Here is a 20,326-nt window from a genome sequence, read left to right as displayed (position 1 = left end):
ACAACTAAATATTAGCAACAGAAAACATAGCCAGAACACAGAAAATTGAACTTTTCAGAAGTCTGTTAACAATAAATTCTTCAGCCTGACCGGTAAGGGGCGAAACCACCAGCTGGTGGAGCAGAGCTGCACAGGAAAACTCGGTCAGACAGACTCAGGCCCGCAGAATCCAGGCGCAGGGTTGGACCTAGTGAGAGACCGAGCAACAGCAGGGAAACTGCGAGGGAGCAGGGCTGTGGGTTGACTGTGGTCGCGCATTGGTGTGCAGATAGATGAGCAAGGGAGTGGGTGATTGGACGGGGACCCAGCGGGTCCCCGCTGCAAGCGGCAGTGGAGGGTGCCGCCATTTCCCTGCTCTGACCCGACCTCAACATACAGCATCATAACACAGCGACTCTGAGTGGCCTGGCCAGGGTGAACCACCTAAGCCTCTGCTCCTCACCCAGCGGCAGGAAACAGCAGAGGGTGCTGCCATTTCTCCGCTCCGACCACGCCCCCACATGCAGCTTCACAACCCAGCGACCTGGTAGCCCAAGGCTCCGCTCCTCACACTTAAGGGGCGTGAACAGACCAAAAATGGCTCAAGAAGATCTCAAAGCCCCAGAGCCTATAAATCTAAGTGATGAAGAAATAGCAAAACTCTCAGATGCAAAGTTTAAAACACTGGTGATCAGGATCCTCACAGAACTGGTTGATTATAGCCACAAATTAGACAAATATATGAAGGCGAAACTAATTGAAATGAATGGAATTGCACAGGACACCAATAGCAATGAAAAGGAAACTGGGACTCAAATCAATGGAGTGGACCAGAAGAAAGCAAATAATGGCCAAATAGAAAAGAGTCAAGAAGCAAGAATTCAAAGAAATGAGGAGAGACTTAGGAACCTCCAGGACATCTTTAAACACTCCAACATCCAAATTATAGGGGTACCAGAAGGGGGAAAGGCACAGCCACCAGTGGAAAACTTATTTGAACAAATAATAAAGGAGAATTTCCCCAAGCTGGCAAAGGAAATAGACTTCCAGGAAATCCAGGAAGCTCAGAGAGTCCCAAAGAAGTTGGACTCAAGAAGGAACACACCAAGGCACATCATCATTATATTAGCCAAGATTAAAATGAATCCTAGAAGCAGCAAGAGCTAAGGGGACAGTCACCTACAAAGGAGTTCCCATCAGACTGTCAGCAGATTTCTCAAAAGAGACCTTACAGGCAAGAAGGGGCTGGAAAGAGGTATTCCAAGTCATGAAATCCAAAGACCTACAACCAAGATTGCTCTATCCAGCAAAACTTTCATTTAGAATGGAAGGACAGATAAAGTGCTTCTCAGATAAGATCAAATTCAAGGAGTTCATCATCACCAAGCCCTAATTATATGAAATGTTAAAGGGACTTATCTAAGAAAAAGAAGTTAAAGAAACATGAACAGTGAAAGGACAACAAACTCACAGTTATTAACAACCACACCTAAAACAAAAGCAAACTAAAAGGACAGCTAGATCAGGAGTGGAAACATAGACATGAAGATCTCAAGGAGGGTTAGCAACAGAGGAGTGGGAGGAGGAGAAGGGGGGAGAAGGTACAGAAAATAAGTAGCATAGACAGTAGATAGAAAATAGAAGGGGGGGCAAGAATAGCATGGGAAATATAGAATCTAAAGAACTTGAGACACATGGACATAAACTAAAGAGGAGGTAATGGTGGGGATGGGGGTAGGGTGGAGGGGAATGAAAGGGGGAATAGATCAACTGTAACAGCATAATAAACAAATTAAAAATATATATATTTTATTTACTTATCTTTAGAGGGGAAGGGACGGAGAGAAATATCAATGTATGGCTGCCTCTCATCCGTCCCATGCTGAGAATTAGCCTGCAACCCAGCCATGTGCCCTGACTGGGAATTGAACCACAATACTTTGGTTCACAGGCCCCTGCTCAATCCACTGAGCTACACCAGCCAGGGCAGCATAATATGAAAAATCTTATCCAGAACAATCAGGCAAGAGAAAGAAGGAGGCATCCAAATTGGGGAGGATAAAGTAAAATTGTGACATTTACATATGACCTAATTTTTTATATTTAAAATGTTAAAGATTCTAGAAAACAAACAAACAAAAACAATTAGAAACAATAAGCAAATACAGTAAAGTTGTAGGACACAAAATCAATGTACAAAAATCCATTGTGATCCCATATATTAAAAATGATATTTCAGAAAAATTAATTTAAAAACTATTTCACTTGTAACTGCAACAACAAAAATAAAGTACCTGGGGAAAAAAACTTAACAAGGAATATGAAGAACTTATACACTGAAAATTATAAAGCATTATTTAAAGAAATTAAAGAGAGAAAGAAAAGCTATTTTGTGTTCATGGATGGGAATTATCGACATAGTTAAAATGTTTATATTACCAAATGTAATATACAAATTTAATGTAATCCCAATCAAAATCCCAATGGAGATTTTTAAAATAGAACAAAAATATCATCAGTTTTCTATGAAACTACAAAAGATACCAAATAAAGACACCAATACTGAGAAAAAAAAGGCCAGAGGTATCATAGTCCTTGATTTAAAATTACACTACAAAGTGACAATAACAAAACATTAGCAAATTGGCAGAAAAATAGACAAAAGGAACAGAACTGAGTGCCCAGCACTAATTGTATGTGTGTTGATTATATATATATATATATATATATATATATATATATATATATATATATCTCACAAATAATTTTGGACAAAGGAGACAAAATTATGCAATGGAGAAAAGAAAGATTCTTCAATAAGTGTTGCTGGAAAAATTGGAAAGCCACATGCAAAAGTATAAAACCAGACTGCTCTTTGGACCCACACAAAAAAAATTTCCTCAAAATGGACCAAATACCTAAACATAAGACCTGAAAGAATGTATTACAAAGAAGAAAATGTAGGTATTAAACTTATGGACATTGGTCTTACAGAGGATTTTATGATTTTGACCTCAAAGACAAGAAAGTAAAAGCCAAAAATGAGTGAATGGCTCTATATCAAACTAAAAAGCTTCTGTGCTGCAAAAGAAACTGTCAACAAAACAAAAAACAACCAACCAAATGGGAGGATATATTTTCAAACAACAGCTCTGACAAGAGCTTAATATCCAGAGCATATAAATATCTCATACAACTCAATAACATGAAAACAAACCCAATACAAAAAAAAATAGGCAGAGAACCTGAACAGATACTTCTTCTAAGGAGACATACAAATGACCAACAGGTATATGGAAAAAATGCTTAACTTCACTAGTCATTAGGAAAATATAAATCAAAACTACAATGAGTACCACCTTACACCTATTAGAGTGGCTATTATCAACAAGACAGATAATAGCAAGTGTTGGAGAGATTGTGGAGGAAAAGGAACTCTCATTCACTGCTGGTGGGAATGTGAACTTGTGAAGCCACTATGGCAAACAATATGGAGGTTCCTCAAAAATTAATAATAGAGTTACCAATGACCCAGCACATCCTCTTATGGGTTTCTACCCAAATATTTGAAAACATTTGTTTTAAAGATATATGTACTCCTGTGTTCCCACTGTAGCATTATTTATGGTAACCAAGACATGAAAAAAACTAAAGTGTCTATCAATAGATGATTGTATAAAAATGATGTGGTACATATATATAAGGGGATATTACTCAGACATGAGACAAGATGAAATACTGCCATTTACAACAATATGTATGTATCTTGAGACTGTCATGCTAAGTGAAATAAACCAAAAAATAAGGAGCCAAGAGCCATATGATTTCACACAACAGTATGGTGATTATCACAGCAAAAAGGGAGTCAGAGATTAAATGGTAAAGGGAGTCAAATATATGGTAACAAAAGAAGATTTGACTTTGAGTGATAAATATACAATGCAATATACTAATGATTTATTATGTAATTGCAAACCTGAAACTCATAATTTTATTAAATCATGGCACTTCAGTAAGTTTAATGAAGTATTTTAAAATGTGGTAGTAATGATTTATATATATACATATATATATATATATATATGCATGTTTGTGAAAGCCTGATTTCTAAGATACATCAACAGATAGATGAAAAACAGTATATATATATATATATATATATATATATATATATATATATAGGTATACTATTGAGAAACCACATATATAATATTAAATAATGATTTCTAATTTTTTTCATTTATGTAGGTGATTAACATGTTCCCCCTAAGTCACCCCTTCACTAAAGCAGAGCAATGTCATATGTTAATCTCTTCTCACATGTCAATCTTCCAGTGCATTTTATAATTTTGTTACTCCTCTATGAACTCTTTCAGCTTGCTTATATTATTCTTTTAGTTAGTTGTCTCCAGATGTATATCACAGATCAAGTGTTTCTGGAGCATTTAAGGAAACACTATCAATTTCAGCCTTGTGACTTGGTGTTTGTATTTAGTTAAAATTTACATTGCTTTGCTTCTTTTTCGTATCATAGATCAGACCAACATTCCATTTTGTATGTTTATCATTATCTCTATTTTAACATCACTTTTGCCACACTCTTTCTCAACTGTTTAGGTATACTGTTTTAGCAGAGTTTGGGTTTTAATTGTTGTTTTTTTATGATTTTGTATTTGGTTTTTACAAACTAAAGCTCAAGTTTCCACACATTCCACTTTATTTTGTATTCATGAAAGACTTTCAAAGGTACATTTAACCTAAAGACTATATCAATAAGGATTTCAATAAATAGGTAATAGATGGAATGCTGAAAGTAGGATAATTACAGGAGGGCTTATTTACAAAGTGTAAATAATTTATATAATTATATATCTATTTATAAAGTGTAAATGCTGAAAATCCAGAAGAGCTAGCACAGTAAAGAGAGGGCCAGGTGCATAAATGGTAAGAAATGGTAAGAGCTGTTACCATTTCTCAAGGGATGATACAAGAGCTAAATCACAGTTTGAAAGCAAAGCGTGCAACAAATTGTTTTCTAGCTGGAGAGGATCAAGGGACACAATCAGCTGAAAAGAACCTTATCAGAAGTGACCCAGCAGCAAAAATATACTGAACTCATGCTTCTTTCTTATGATATTCTGCTATGGCTTCACATTGGCCAGAAGCTATGAGACCATTATAATTCATTCAGGTTAGTCTTCTGGAATGCCTAGGAGGGTGGAGGAAGGTCAAAAGAGTGGTGAGTGGATTTGGAGGAGCAAGCAAAAGATGTCAGAGGTTAAAAGTTTGTTATTTACTTATCTTTATGTGCTTATGCAATATATTTAAGCATACCTAACTTAAAATATGTATTGTGTTCCTGCTTCTTTATACATATTCCTTCTCAATGTCAACTGAGTTTCTATTACCTGACATTCAATTCCCAGAGCAAAAAATAAAATTTAAATATCTAAGATACCGATATGTAAGCTTTGATCCTGTGGAATCACAAATAAGAACTACTGAGTTTATCCACAGATGGCTAAAAAAGAAATAACATTTTTGTGATTAATTATAACTTTGCATTTGTTTCTGTTTTTTGGCATAAGACTTTTTCTGCAACCTAAACTCAAGAAACCTATTTTTTCTAAAACAGAACATGGAACAATGATTCTAAACTGGGGCTATATATGAAATCACTGAGAGAGATGTTCACCCTTCTCAGGCTCAGGGGAGCAATTGGGTCTACTGAATAAGAGTTTCCAGGTTAATAATGCTCCAAAGTGATTCTGATATATAAGTTGCACAATCTGCCAGTCTGTGGAACATAGAGTGAGGGACTTATATTTTAGTTAGAAAGAATTACAACTATCATTTCTATATGTTATTTGATACTTGGATATGGAGATTATAAAATACTTTTACAAAATGACATATAACTTTAGTAGCATTATAGAGTAGCACAACTTTAAGACAACTAGAATCATCTAGACTAGCCCTTAACTTTCACATAAGAAATCTGAAATCCAGTGACGGCTCACAGTGTCCATGGTGTCATGGATGAGATATGAGACAAATTCACATGGACTAACAAATCCTGTGGATGATAAGGGCCCGCATGGCTACTCCCTCAAGGGGGGAGTGCCTCAGAGCGGCTTGGCCATCCTCTCAAGGAGAGAACGCACTGACCCTTGACAAGACAAGCTGGACAAGGATTCCTTGCCTAGACAAGGAATACGGGTACAGCTTATTAATCATTGTCAGGCAGTAAGGATCAAATGATAGATAGCATACAAAGAACTATTAGGGCTTCTTCTGAGTCAGGGTCTATCAGCTAAAAGGCTACACAACTTTGGGAAACAAACTCATTTCCTGCTTTGGCCTTTATCATTTAACTAAGAGCATTCTTAACAAAGCAGGTTTCACAGGATTTTACATATCCTTTCTCAGGCCTGACCACCAGGGGAGCCTGCCCTTTCCCATACAGGGCTATACCACCTTCTGTCATTATTTCAGGCTTAAGTCAGGGAGAGGAGGCAGATAGCCAAGGAATTTTCAGATACTTCTCATGGACTCAGGGGAGTCAGGCTTCATCAAAGCTGAGGGGCGAGAGTCACCCGCCCTCCAAGTCCTTTTCTCCATAGCCCCCCAAGTCCTTCCCTGGGTCCTCCATGTGATGATGCCTGTCTTAGGTCGTTTCCCCCTTGGGGAATCTTACCTGTCATTGGCTAAGTGATCAACCATTGGGGCCAGTGTTGAAAAAGGGAGCAGAAGCAGTGCTCCTGCCAGGGAAATAAATCTTGTCTCCTTAGTGGTTTATGGCCCAAAGATCACTCACTCAGCCTTAGCCATGGGGGGAGGGTTTACAGCTCCTGAAACCAGACAGGGTGGTTCCCAACAATCCAGCACAATGTAGGACCCCATCATTAAGTAACAGAGCTGTGACTTGAAGTCATCTCTCTCTTGAATTCAGTCCAGTATGTTTTTTCAATATTATACCTTTTATTTTAGAATTCATAATTGGCATATTAATCATTATTTGACAAACAGTCATTAAAGTTTGTTCTAGACTTATTTTAATTTTTAATCAATTAACTTTTGTGAACTTCCTTTTTTGTTAATCTTCAGAGGTGTCCAAAAGTTTTTCTTTATGATAGATCCACTCAACCTTATTCGAGCTATTCCTTTTTTGGTAAATATTATGTCTTACACTGTCCTGTCTCTCTCCCTCAGTGACTCTGCTGTATTCCAATTTGGGAATAAAAGGTCTAAGTTAAAAGAATTAGTTGTTACTTCTTTAGAACTAACATTGATACTTATTTTAAAGGACTATTTGTTTATTCTTTCCTTTATGTCTCTTGCTCTAGGAAACATATTGGTGAAGTTATTTTTGTGTGGAATATCTGAGATCTTCCTACCTCTGTTCTCCTGTAGGACTTTTATGGGGTCACAACTTATATTTAAGTCTTTTATTCAGCCCTGGCTGGTGTAGCTCAGTGGATTGAGCATGGGCCAGCAAACCAATGGGTCAATGGTTTGATTCCTTTCGTTTATGTGATGCATTGCTTATTGATTTGTGATATTTGTACCATACTTGAATCCCTGGGATTAATCCTGTTTGATTGAGATTTTTATCTTTTCACTGCATTACTGGATCCAGTTTGCTAATATTTTCTTAAGGATTTTAGCATCTATTTTAATCATTAATACTGACCTGTAGTTTCTTTCTTTTTTGTGTCTTTATCTGGTTTTGGAGTTAGGATGATTCTGGCCTCAGAGGCAAAATAACCAGAGACATTGAAATTAAGTACAAACTGAGTGTAACTAGAGGAGAGGTGGGAGGGGATAATGGGGAAAATGGGGCAAGGGTTTTCAGGAACATCTATAAAGGGCACATGAACAAAACCAAGGGGGGATTGGATCAGGGGTGAAAAATGGGGACGGCTTGGATGGAGGGAAGTGGTGGAGGGGAATAGAGACAACAGTACTTAAACAACAATAAAAAAAGTACAAACACACAAACAAATAAATAAAAGTCACATGCCAGGTGGAAGAAAAAAATTTGTAACTTCCCTCTTCTTGGACTTTTTGGAATAGTCTGAGATGGATGGGCGCTACCTCATCTTTAAATTTCTTTTTTAAATTCTACTATGAAACCATTTGGTCTAGGCCTTTTGTGTGCTGAGAATTTTCAGATTACTGCTTCCATTTCATTGACTGTTATTGGTCTATTCAGGCCTTCTGATTCTTTTTAATTCACTTTTAGGAGACTCTATTTCTCTAGAGATATGTCCATTTCACCCAGGTTTTGAAATTTCTTGGGTTAGTTGTTCATAGTAATTTATTACAATGCTTTGTATTTCTGTGGTATCAGTTGTAATCTCTTCTCTTTCATTTCTGTTTTTATTTATCTGGGTCCTCTCTTTTCTCTTCTTGATAAGTCTGCTTAATGTCTTGTCAATATTGTTTATCTTTCCAAACAAGCAGCTCTGAGGTTTATTGATCCTTTGAGTTGTTCTTTTAGTCTCTATTTCATTTAATTATGCTCTGATCTTGCTTATTTCCTTCCTTCTGCTCACTCTTAAATTTGTTTGTTGTTGATCCTCCAGTTCTTGTGGATGTAGGGTTAGGTTGTTTATTTGAAGTTGTTCTATCCTTTTTTAGGTAGACTTGAAATCCTACAAACTTTCCTCTCAGGACTGCCTTCGCTGTGTCTATAGTTTTTGGACTGTTGTGCGTTCATATTAATTTGTTTCCAGAAACTTTTGATTTCTTCCTTGATCTCATTCTTAACCCATTCATTGTTTAATGCCATGCTATTCAATCTCCATGAATTTGAATGTTTCTTAGTTTTTTTCTTGTGGTTGGCTTCCAGTTTCAGGCCCTTGTGGTTCAAGATAATGCATGATATAATTTAAATTCTTGAATTTGTTAAAGCTTTTTGTTTTGGGTAACCTATCATGAGCTCTATCTTTAAAATTGTTTCACACCTTTTTAAAAACAATGTACATTTTTCTTCTTTAGGATGAACATTTCTATATAAATCACTAAAGAACATTTGATCTATGGAGTGGTTGAACACCTCAATATCCTTGCTGATATTTTGTTTAGAAGGTCTATCCTTTGTAGACAGTTTTAAAATCCCCTACTATAAGTGTGTGCCATCTGTCTCTTTCTTAAAGTCCTCCAAATTTTTTCTTATATATTTGGGTGCTCCTATGTTGGGTGCATATATATTTACAATGTTTATGTCTCCTTGATGGATTCTTCCATTGAGTATCATAAATTGTCTTTCTGTGTCTTTTTTATGGCCTTTGTTTTGAAGTCTATTTAGTCTGATATAAATATTGCTTCCCTGGCTTTTTTTCCCTATCCATTTGCTTGTAATACTTTTTCTTCCCTATACTTTTAATCTGTGTAAGTATTGTATTTGGAGCTGGGTCTTTTGTAGGTAGCATAAGTGCTGCTCATGTTTTATTATTCATTCAGCTACTTTATGTCTTTTGATTGGATCATTTAATCAAGTAACATTTAATTTATTGTTGATAGGTATTTACTCATTCCCCCCCCTTCATACCTATGTCTCTGTGTCTTTCACTCTTTTCCTTCCTCTTCTTATACTAGTACCTTTAGCATTCTTGCAGTGCTAGTTTAGTGGAGATATATTCTTTCAGCCTTTTTTGTCTAGGAAACTCCCTATTTCACCTTCCATTTTCATTGAGATGCTTTCTGGGTAGAGTAGTCTTGGTTTCAGGCTGTTGCTTTTCATTACTTGGAATATGTTCTCCATTTCCTCTGGCTTGTAGTGTTTTTGCTGAGAAATCAGCTGGTAGCCCTATCACAGCTCCCTTTTTTGTTACTTCCTTTTTCTCCTTTACTGCCTTTAAAATTCTCTCTTTGTCTTCAAAACTTGATGTTTTAACTATGATGTGTGTTGGAGTAGGTCTTTGTGTTCATCTTGTTTGAGACTTTTGTACTTCCTGAACTTGCATGGTTTTCCACTTTCCAAACAGATTTTCTATCCCTTGTTATGTTTCTTTTCCTTGTGATATTCCTATCATTCAAATGCTGTTGTGTTTCATATTGTCCTGCAGTTCTCTTAAACTATCTTCATATTTTTTAGTCTTTTTTGTGCTTTTACTCTACTAATGTATTTCTTTCTAACTTGCCCTGCAGCTCACTAATTTGTTCCTTTGCTTCATCCAGCCAGTTTGTTACTCCTCCCAGTGGTTTTTTTTTTTTTTTTAGTTTCATATATTATATTCTTTATTTCTTCCTGGTTCTTGTTTATAGATTTTATTTTTATGTCCATACTGTTGTAGTTCCAACTCAGTTCCTTGTAGATGTTTGTGAGTTCCTTAAACATCCTTATAACCATTCTTTCTAATTGTATATCTGATAGTTTGCTTGTCTCCATTGCATTTAACTTTATTACTGGGGAGTCTTTTATTCCTTTGGATTAGATGTTCATTCTTTTCCCCCCATTTTAGATGACTCTTATTGTTTGTTTCTGCAATTCCAGATGCTCTGCCTCACCTGTTGTCTTTGTAGGGTAAACTCTGTGGCTCAGGTTCTATGGGACTTAACTCTGTGGCAGAGGTTCTATGGGACTTAGTTGTGCATTCTCTTTGATCTCCTTGTCTGGATGCTCTAGGGTTGCCCTTTCTTCCATTTGTGTGGGCTCTCTTGTTGTACTTAGGCTTTACCTTTGTTGGCTTCTTTGTTGGTTGGTTCCATCTACGAGAGAAATTGTAGGTATTATAAGATAATGCAAAGGGAAAATGAGATGACTAAAAGAGGGGATATATTGTTGTGTGTTAAGAGAAAGGAGAATTGATAAGAGTTAGGAAAGAACCAAGGGGAAGGAAAGGAGAGAACAAAATTTACCATATAAGGAAAACACAAAAGGGTGATAGGAACAATGGGGTAAGAAGACAGAAGGGTATCATATGAGGTTTAAAGTTAGATTGTAAAGATATTGGACCAACAGGAGCAAAACTGAAATATCACAGGCTGGTTGATAGCAACAACAATTGAATGAAACTTAATAAAGATGAAACAGGAATAAGACCACTGTAGAAAAGCAAAAAGTAAATATGAGATGTCTATGGTAAAAAAAAAATAATTTTGAGAAGTTGGGGGAAGAAAGCTAATAGAGTAAGGAGTAAAGCCAAAGTTGAGAGAAGGGAAAAAAGAAAGAAAAAGAGAGAGAGAGGGAGAAAACAATGAAATAAAAATACTTACTATGTGGATCAGCAGCAGGGGGAAGGCAAAATGGAATGAGACAGTGGGAGAGTTTTCTGTGGGATTTAAAGTACAAATAAGTAGTGAAGAGATAGAAGATCTTTTGGAGAAGTACCATAATAACCATGATATTTTGAACCAGACACCAGCCAGCAGTGTCTGCAGCATTGTGCATGAGGCAAGACAAATTCACATGGACTCCCAAGTTCTGTGGAGGAAAAGGGATGGCACAGCCACTCTCTCAAGGGGAGAGCACCTCGGAGTTCCTCAAACACTCTTTCAAGAGGAGAGCACCCCAAGGCACCCTTGCCTTGACAAGCTTTTATTGCTTTTCTGTGCACATTACATTGAAAATAATCCTCTTTACTATGCACAGGTTCACTTTAGGTGGTTACTTTTTATAGAAAACAAAGGAGAGTATGTTACTAATTACATCACAGAAGAAGGATATTTGCAAATGCAAAGGGAAAAGTTGTTGAACTGGTTACACTCACCCATCCTTGGAAGGTTTAGCATAGATTTTAGGAAGCTAATTTAAAGATATGTAGTAAATGTTTGCTGCCTCAATTCAGGGTGAGGGAGTTTTAGCAAAAAGAAAGTCTCAAAATGGCCTAAGTACAATGTAGGCCTGATTCCCCATGGGAGAACCTATTCATGTGGGTGGGTCCTATGTACCAGACCTCATTTTCCAATGGCCTTTCCAAGTGGGAGCTGGGCCCACACCACGCAGAATGGTTTCCTATAATATTTCATTCAACTAGCCACTGTTTATGAGAAGTGAAAAAGAAATGACTCTTATTAGATGGGGAAATGAATGTGAGCTGACTTAAGAAATAAAACTATTTATCAGAATTTAGATTGAGGAGAAATAGTGAGAGTAAGGGATAGAAACTTGCCATAGTGTGAGAGAAAATAAAGTTAACCACTTTCTGAGTAATAATGTTCAGAAAGATGGTGAAATGGGTTAAGAACAGAGAAGTATGCTCTGTGGAATTTATATAACAATAATGTGGTAAAAATATATAATGTGAATAAAAAGAATAAAAAGTAAAACACAAAGAATAGTGTTTTATTTAGAATATGAGTAAAGTGAAAGAAAAAATTAAAATACAATATGAAAAGAAGAATAGAAAAATAAATCAAATAATAAAAACAAACAAATAAAACAAAAAAACACTAAATAAATGGGAAGATGAGAAATAAAAAAAATGCAAGTTCTGAAGTCAAGCAAAATGAAATTAGTCTCAGCTGTTGGTTTTTGCCTTCTGACTTCTTTGTGGATCAGCTCCAGTTTTCTCACAGCTCCAGGTCTTATTGTCTTACTCTTAAAAAAAAAAAAAAAGCTTTCTACTGATTTTAAAACTGCCAGTCTGGTTTTGCAGGTCTTCCTGAATCTATTCCCCCCATCATTTCACTTTCAGCCTGTGCGAATCTTGTGTTCTATTGTGGCTCTCATACACAGTCTACACTGTTTTTTAAAGGGAAGTTTCAATCCCATGGAGAGATGAGTAATGATTCAGTGCAAGTAACTGATCCTATGTAGCTGAAGTGTTTTTCATCACAAGTGGCATCTATATCTTTAGTTTAATGTACAAAAAAATTAGTGGAGTACTTATGTACCAAGTTCTTATTTTATATGTTTTGAATAGAATTTTAAAACTTCTTGGTCAAAAAAAGGTATACATGTTTATAATTAAAGAAATCTGGAACTCCAAGAGCACTTAGTAAGCAAATATCAGGGATAATTCCATTTTACATACAACAAATTTGAAATCTTAGTCAATTAGATTCTTATCTTCATTTATGGTGATGGCAAAAGTATAATCCCTAGAATAAAAATATAAACTTCTTTAAGCAGATACTACATAATGATGTCTTCATCAATTATTATCACCCTCTAAAAAGTTCTCTTATATAATATTGTATACCAACTATATTTAAAAATGTTTTCTTTTAACTTTTACAAAAATGCAGTAAGAATATTTAATGCAGAATGCACAATTATTACACAATGTGGTCTAAGCTATGTAAAATAGGCATTAACAGTATATATTTTTAAGATTTCATTTATTAATCTTCAGAGGGGAACAAAAGGAGAGAGGGAGAGATATATCAATGTATGGCTGCCTTCTTGTGCCTCCCCTGCTGGGAACTGGCCTGCAAGCCAGGCATGTGCCCTGACTGGGAATTGAACTATGATTGTTTGGTTCACAGGCCTGCACTCAATCCACTGAGCTACACCGGCCAGGTCAGCATTAATAGTATTAAAAAATAAAGATTATCTATAAAAATATGCTTAACATATGTAAATTTTGATTAAAAAGTAGTTAAGCACAGTGCATTAAGAGTCAGTAGTGCTGAATATTAGCAGATGTTTATCAATAATAATTTAAATGATAGAAATCATTTATCTGTTTTGTTTAATTTGTTTTGTATTTTATTCATTTTTTCTTTTTGAGTTTCTCCTTTATTTATTTTTATTTTTATTCTTCTTCTTAAAAAAATTTTTTATTGTTGTTCAGGTACAGTTTTCTGTCTTTTCCCACCACCCCTCCACTCTACCCCAGGCCTCCCCACATCCCTTCCCCATTTCCTCCCTCCCTTGTTAGTGTCCATATGTTCTTTATAATTGTTCCTGTATTTAGAGTCATGTTTCTCATTAATAAATTATATAATAGAAATCATTTATAATTTTTGTATATTTATTATTTAAAATCTCAAATATGGGAAATATCCAAACACTCCAGTCTTGTATTACAAAAGTTGACATTTATTTAAAAAAAACACATACTAACTTTCTTATAGCAGGAACTGTACTAGATCCTAGAGGCTACTATTTTGCATATAAAATATAGAAGCTGTTATCAATAGACTGACATCTAGTGAAGAGACAGGCAATAATAGCAACTCTCCATCCCCATTCTGCTTCAGTCATTGTTTTGGAACTACGGAGATTATCCTAGTTAAGTTGGCTACTGGCATTCTGTCCACATTCTTCTTTTTATTCTGATAGAATTGTATTGTGTAGAATTGTACTGTTGTTTCATATACAATTTTTGAATTCAGTTACCTACATCCAGGGTGATTCCATACCTTTTCCATAGGAGTTTATTATAAATCCTATAGTAAATTCACTGATCCTTGTGGCTGCTGTTTACTTTGCAAATATTATTCACTATTTAATTGCAGGGACTCTAGTGTTAGAATGCTAACCAAAAATTCTCTTCTCAGGTTCTAGAAACAAATAAAAGTGAACTCACAATAGTCCAAAATTATTGAACACAAAAAAGCCTGTCTGAGAGAAAAGTTCATAGCAATACAGGCCTACACAAAAAAACATAGAAACATTTCAAGTAACAATATAATCTTACATCTACTAGAACTCAAGGAACAAAAACAAAGACAGCCTAGAGCTAGTAGAAGGAAGGAAATAACCAAGATCAGAGCAGAAATGAGTAAAATATGGATGAAATGAACATATCTAAGGATCAATAAATCCAGGAGCTGGTTCTTCGAAAATATAAACAAAATTGACAAGCATTTAAAGAGATTCATGAAGAAAAAAAGAGAACCTGAATAAACACAATCAGAAATGAAAGAGGAGGGAACCACAGAAATACAAAGGATGATAAATTACTACAAAGAACTATATGCCAAGAAATTTGAAAACCTAGGAAAAATCGACAAATTTCTATAAAAATGTAATCTCCCAAAACTGAATGAGGAAGAAGCAGAAAGCCTGAACAGACCAATAACAGCTGACGATATCAAAGCAGTAATCAAAAAATTCCCAGCACACAAAAGCCCTGAACTGGACAGTTTTACAGGAGAAATTTATAAAACATTTAAAGAAGAGCTAACCCGTATCCTTTACAGATTATTCCAAAGAGCCCAAGAAGATGAAAGACTCATAAAGCTTTTTATGAGTTCAGCATCATTCTCATCCAAAAACCAGATAAAGACACAACAAGGAAAGGAAACTAGAGGCCAATTCACTGATGAACATAGACACAAAAATCCTGAACAAAATATTGGCATACAGCATCCAGCAATATACATTAAAAAGATCACACACCATGAGCAAGTAGGATTTGTCCCAGGGAGGCAAGGATGGTACAATATTTGTAAATCAACAAATGTAATACATCACATAAACAAAAGGAAAAACAAAAATCATATGATCATTGCAATATGAGTGAAAAGCATTTGATAAGGTATAGCACTCATGTATGGTAAAAAAACACTCAGTAAAATGGGAATACAGTGAGCATTCCTCATCATAATAAAGGCTGTAGATAAGAAACCTACAGCCAACATCATACTCAATGGGCAAAAACGAAATATTTCCCACTAAAATCAGGAACAAGACAAGGTTGTACACTTTCATCACTTGTATCCAACATAGTATTGGAAGTCCTATTCACAACAATCAGACAAGAAAAAGAAATAAAAAGCATCTAAATTCGAAAGAAGGAGGCAAAACTGTCATTGTTTGCAGATAACATGACAGTATATATAGAAAATCCTGTAGACTCTTACAAAAACTAATTTACCTAATCAGTTACTTCGGCAAAACAGCCGTATACAATGTTAATATTTAGAAAATGAAGGTATTTCTGTACACCATCAATGAAATATCAGGAACAGAAATCAGGAAAAAAATGTCATTTGATATAGTAACAGGAAAAATAAAGTACCTAGGAATCAACCTAACCAACGAGGTAAGAGACCTGGACTCAGTAAACTACACAATACTGAAGAAATAAATTAAGAAAGACAAAAAATGGAAGTATATACCATGTTCATGGATCGGAAGAATTAACATTATCATAATGTCCATACTACCCAAAGCCATTTACAGATTAAACACAATACATATTAAAGTTAAAAAAAAAACATGAACAGTGAAAGGACAGCAAACTCACAGTTATTAACAACCACACCTAAAACAAAAGCAAACTAAAAGGACAGCTAGATCAGGAGTGGAAACATAGAAATGAAGATCTCAAGGAGGGTTAGCAACAGGGGAATGGGAGGAGGAGAAGGGGGGAGAAGGTACAGAAAATAAGTAACAGACAGTAGATAGAAAATAGATGGGGGGCAAGAATAGTATGGGAAATATAGAATCTAAAGAACTTGAGACACATGGTCATAAACTAAAGGGGGGTAATGGTGGGGACGGGGGGTAGGGTGGAGGGGAATGAAGGGGGGAATAGAACAACTGTAATGGCATAATTAATAAAAAGAATAAATTAAAAAATAAATAAATAAAAAATAAAATACTGATGATATATTTCACAAATACAGAGCAAACATTTCAACAATTTATATGGAATCATAAATGACCCCAAATAGCAGCAACAAGTTTGAGAAAGAAGATCAAAGGAGGAGGGATCACAATATCTGATATTAAATGGTATTATAAAGCTACTGTAATCAAAACAGCCTGGTACTAGTGTAAGAACAGACGCATAGACTAATGGAACAAATTAAAGAGCCTGAAAATAAACCCAAGTCCCTATGGTCAATTAATATTAAATGAAGGGAGAAGAACCATAAAATGGCATAGAAATAGCCTCTTCAACAAATGGTATTGGGAGATCTGGACAGCTACATGTGAAAAAAATGAAATTTGGTCACAAAGTTACACCATACACAAAAATAAACTCAAGATAGATAAAAAAACTCAAATATAAGTTGTGTACTTTTAAAGTCCTGGAGGAGAAAATAGGCAGGAAAATCTCAGATATTCCATGAAGCAATATTTTCACTGATATGTCCCCTAGAGCAAGGGACATAAAGGAAAGAATAAACAAGTGGAATCTCATCAAAATAAAAAAATCCTGCACAGCTAAAGAAAACAGCATTAAAATGAAAATAGAACTAACTGTATGGAAAACATATTTGCAAATGAGACCATGGACAAGAGTTTGACCTCCAAAATATATAAAGAGTTCACATGACTCTACTCCAGGAAGACAAAAAACACAATTAAAAAATGGGCAAAGAACTTGAATAGACATTTCTGCAAGGAGGACATACAGGGGACCCAGAGACAGATGAAAAGATGCTCAGCATCATAGCCATCAGAGACATGCAAATTACAGCAACAGTGAAATACTACTTCACACTGGTGAGAATGGCCATTGTAAACTGGAGAAGACAAAAGGGTACCCTAGTTCATTGTTGGTGGAAATGCAGACTGGTGCAGCCATTGTGGAAAACAGTAGGGAAATTCCCCAGAAAACTAAAAATAGAACTGCCTTTCACTCAGAATCTCCACTGCTGGGATTATATCCTAAGAATCCTAAAATACCAATTCAAAAGAAGCTATGCACCCCAATGTTCATATCACCACAGTTTATAATAGTCAAGTGCTGGAAACAATCTAAGTGCCCATCAGTAAATGAATAAATCAAAAAACTATGATACATTTACAGGATGAAATGTTACATAGCAGAAAGAAAGAACAAGCTCCCACCCTTTGTCACAGCATGGATGGAACTGGAGAGCATTATGCTAAGTGAAATAAGCCAGATGGTGAAAGACAAATACCATATGATCTCACCTATTAGTGGAACCTTATCAACAAAACAAACAAGCAATCAAAATAACCAAAAAAGCAATCAAAATATAACCAGAGACATTGAAATACAGAACAAATTGACAGTAACCAGAGGGGAGGTTGGATGGGAGAAAGGTTGGAAAAGAGGGAGTGATTTTCAAGAAAAATGTATAAAGAACAGATGAACAACACCATTCAAGAATAGTATTGAGGGTGGGGGATGGGGATGGCTGGGGTGGGGCACAGTGGTAGTACGAAAATGCAGACAACTATACTTGAATAACAATAAAAAAATTAAATTAAAATAAACTCACAATTAATTTTTTTCTCTGCCCTGGCTGGTGTGGCTGAGTGGATTAAGTGGCAGTCTGTAGACTGAAAAAGGTCACTGGTTCAAATCTAAGTCAGGGCACATGCCTGGGTTGCTGGCCTGGTCCTGAGTAGGGTGCATGCAAGAGGCACCTACAGACTGATGCTCCTCTCCCTCTCTTTCTCCCACCATTCCCCTGTGTAAAATAAAAACATCAAATATTTAAGAATTTTTCTCATCATTTTTCATTCCACATTGTTACTTTACAGGAGGGCATCAGCTAAGAAATACAAGTTCATATCAAACTACCGATATCTCTTGGTATGATATAGATAAGCCTAACCTAGAATCACTGTTTTACACAATTAATAAAAAGGCAAATTTTAGGGTGTTATGATTGCATTACTGTGAATTATCAATAGATTAATGAAAACAGTAACTTAATATTTTGTGTTATAATTTTTCATACTTAAATTTTAGATAATGTTTATTTGAATTCATTTAGAAAAATTTGGTTGTATTTTCCAGACACAAGTATTTATTTCATGAAACTTCTTTAAGTGGAAGATGTTTAATAAATTAGTTAAGGGTTTTGGAGTCAAACAGACCTGGATCAGGTTTTTTGCCCATTTTTCAATTGGATTGTTTATCTTCCTGATGTGGCGTTATGTGAGTTCTTCATACATTTTGGAGATTAAACACTTGTCCAAGGTATCATTGGTAAATATTTTCCCATATGGTGGTTCCCTTTCCATTTTGTTGATGTTTTCTTTAGCAGTGCAGAAGCTTTTTACTTTGATGTAGCCTCATTTGTTTATTCTTTCCTTTATGTTCCTCACTTCAGGGGATATATGAGTGAAATTATTGCTTTGTGGGATAGATGAACTTTTTCTGCCAGTGTTTTCCTCTAAGATTTTTATAGTGTTACAAATTATATGTAACTCTTTTATCCATCTCCAGTTTATTTTTTTCTTTTTTTTAAATTTATTTAGTTATTTTTCAAGTACAGTTTTTTTTTTGTCAATTTCTCCCATCCTGGCCCCCCCTCCGCCTTGTCTCCCCACCTCCCTCCCATTCCCCCCCCCACAGTCCTCATCCCTGTGTCTTTCATACTTGTTCATTTTTTTGTATGGTATAGATTGGTGATCTACTTTCATTTTTTAAAATGCCTTAGTCTTTGCACATAACCTACATAGTAGCTCTGTCCAGAAAAAGTTCAGCCATTGTTAATATAACAAGAACAGTTTGTACAACATTGATGTAACCTGGAAGCCAAGGAGAATGAACTGGAATGCACCTGCATGAACAGTGATGACTTTGCTCTATTAGTCAGTAGGGGTGGTATACTCCATTGAGTGAGCATGTGTAGCATGTGGCCATCACATTCAAAATGACTGAGTATAGCAATAAATATGCATTAAATTTTACATGAAGCTTGAATATTCCTTTGTGGAAAATATTCAAATGCTTCAGGAGGCCACAGCTATGGGTAACTGGTGAGTAGCAACTTCATCACAACAATGAGCCCACTCATGCATCATGTCTCTTGCAGAGCTTTTTGAAAAAACATCAGATCACCCAGGTGTCTCAGCCCCCTCTACTGTAGCCCAGATTTGGCACCCTGTGACTTCTGGCTTTTCCCAAAATTAAAACCTCCTTTGAAAGGATAAAGGTTTAAGGCCATGGATGAGATTCAGGAAAATACAATAGGGCAGCTGATGACAATTGGAAGAACTGTGTGAGGTCCCATGGTGCCTACTTTGCAGAGGACTGAAGCATCATTGTCCTATGTGCAATGTGTCCCGTATCATTTGTCTTCTTCAATGAATGTCTATTTTTTCATTAAAAAAGGCCTAGTTCAAATTATTGCTGTTTGATCTTGAATAAGATATTTAACTACTCTGTGCCTCATTTTTTATTCCATGGATGGAGCACAATAATGCTTAAGTCATTGGGTAGTAAAGATTAAGATAGAACATATGTATATAAATTGTCAATAGTAGCACATTTATTAAAAACCAAAAATTGTGTATATTATTATTGTTATTCTTACCAATGTTAATATTGCTACAGGAGGGTGCAGCCAGGGAAATCTCAAAATAAGGATTTGTAATGGGGTCCAGAACTCAGGGTGTCCAGGAAATATTAAAAATATGGGATGTCCTCATCCCCAAAAGTCTGAGGTGGTAGAACAGGATACATGGAGCAGGGCCATTGAGTTGTTTTGCATAGCAACGGTTTTGCAGATA

This window comes from Artibeus jamaicensis, unplaced genomic scaffold (assembly GCF_021234435.1).
Source record: "Artibeus jamaicensis isolate MK-2021 breed Jamaican fruit bat unplaced genomic scaffold, CSHL_Jam_final contig_311, whole genome shotgun sequence".
Taxonomy (NCBI): domain Eukaryota; kingdom Metazoa; phylum Chordata; class Mammalia; order Chiroptera; family Phyllostomidae; genus Artibeus; species Artibeus jamaicensis.
Note: the sequence above shows the minus strand (reverse complement) of the source record.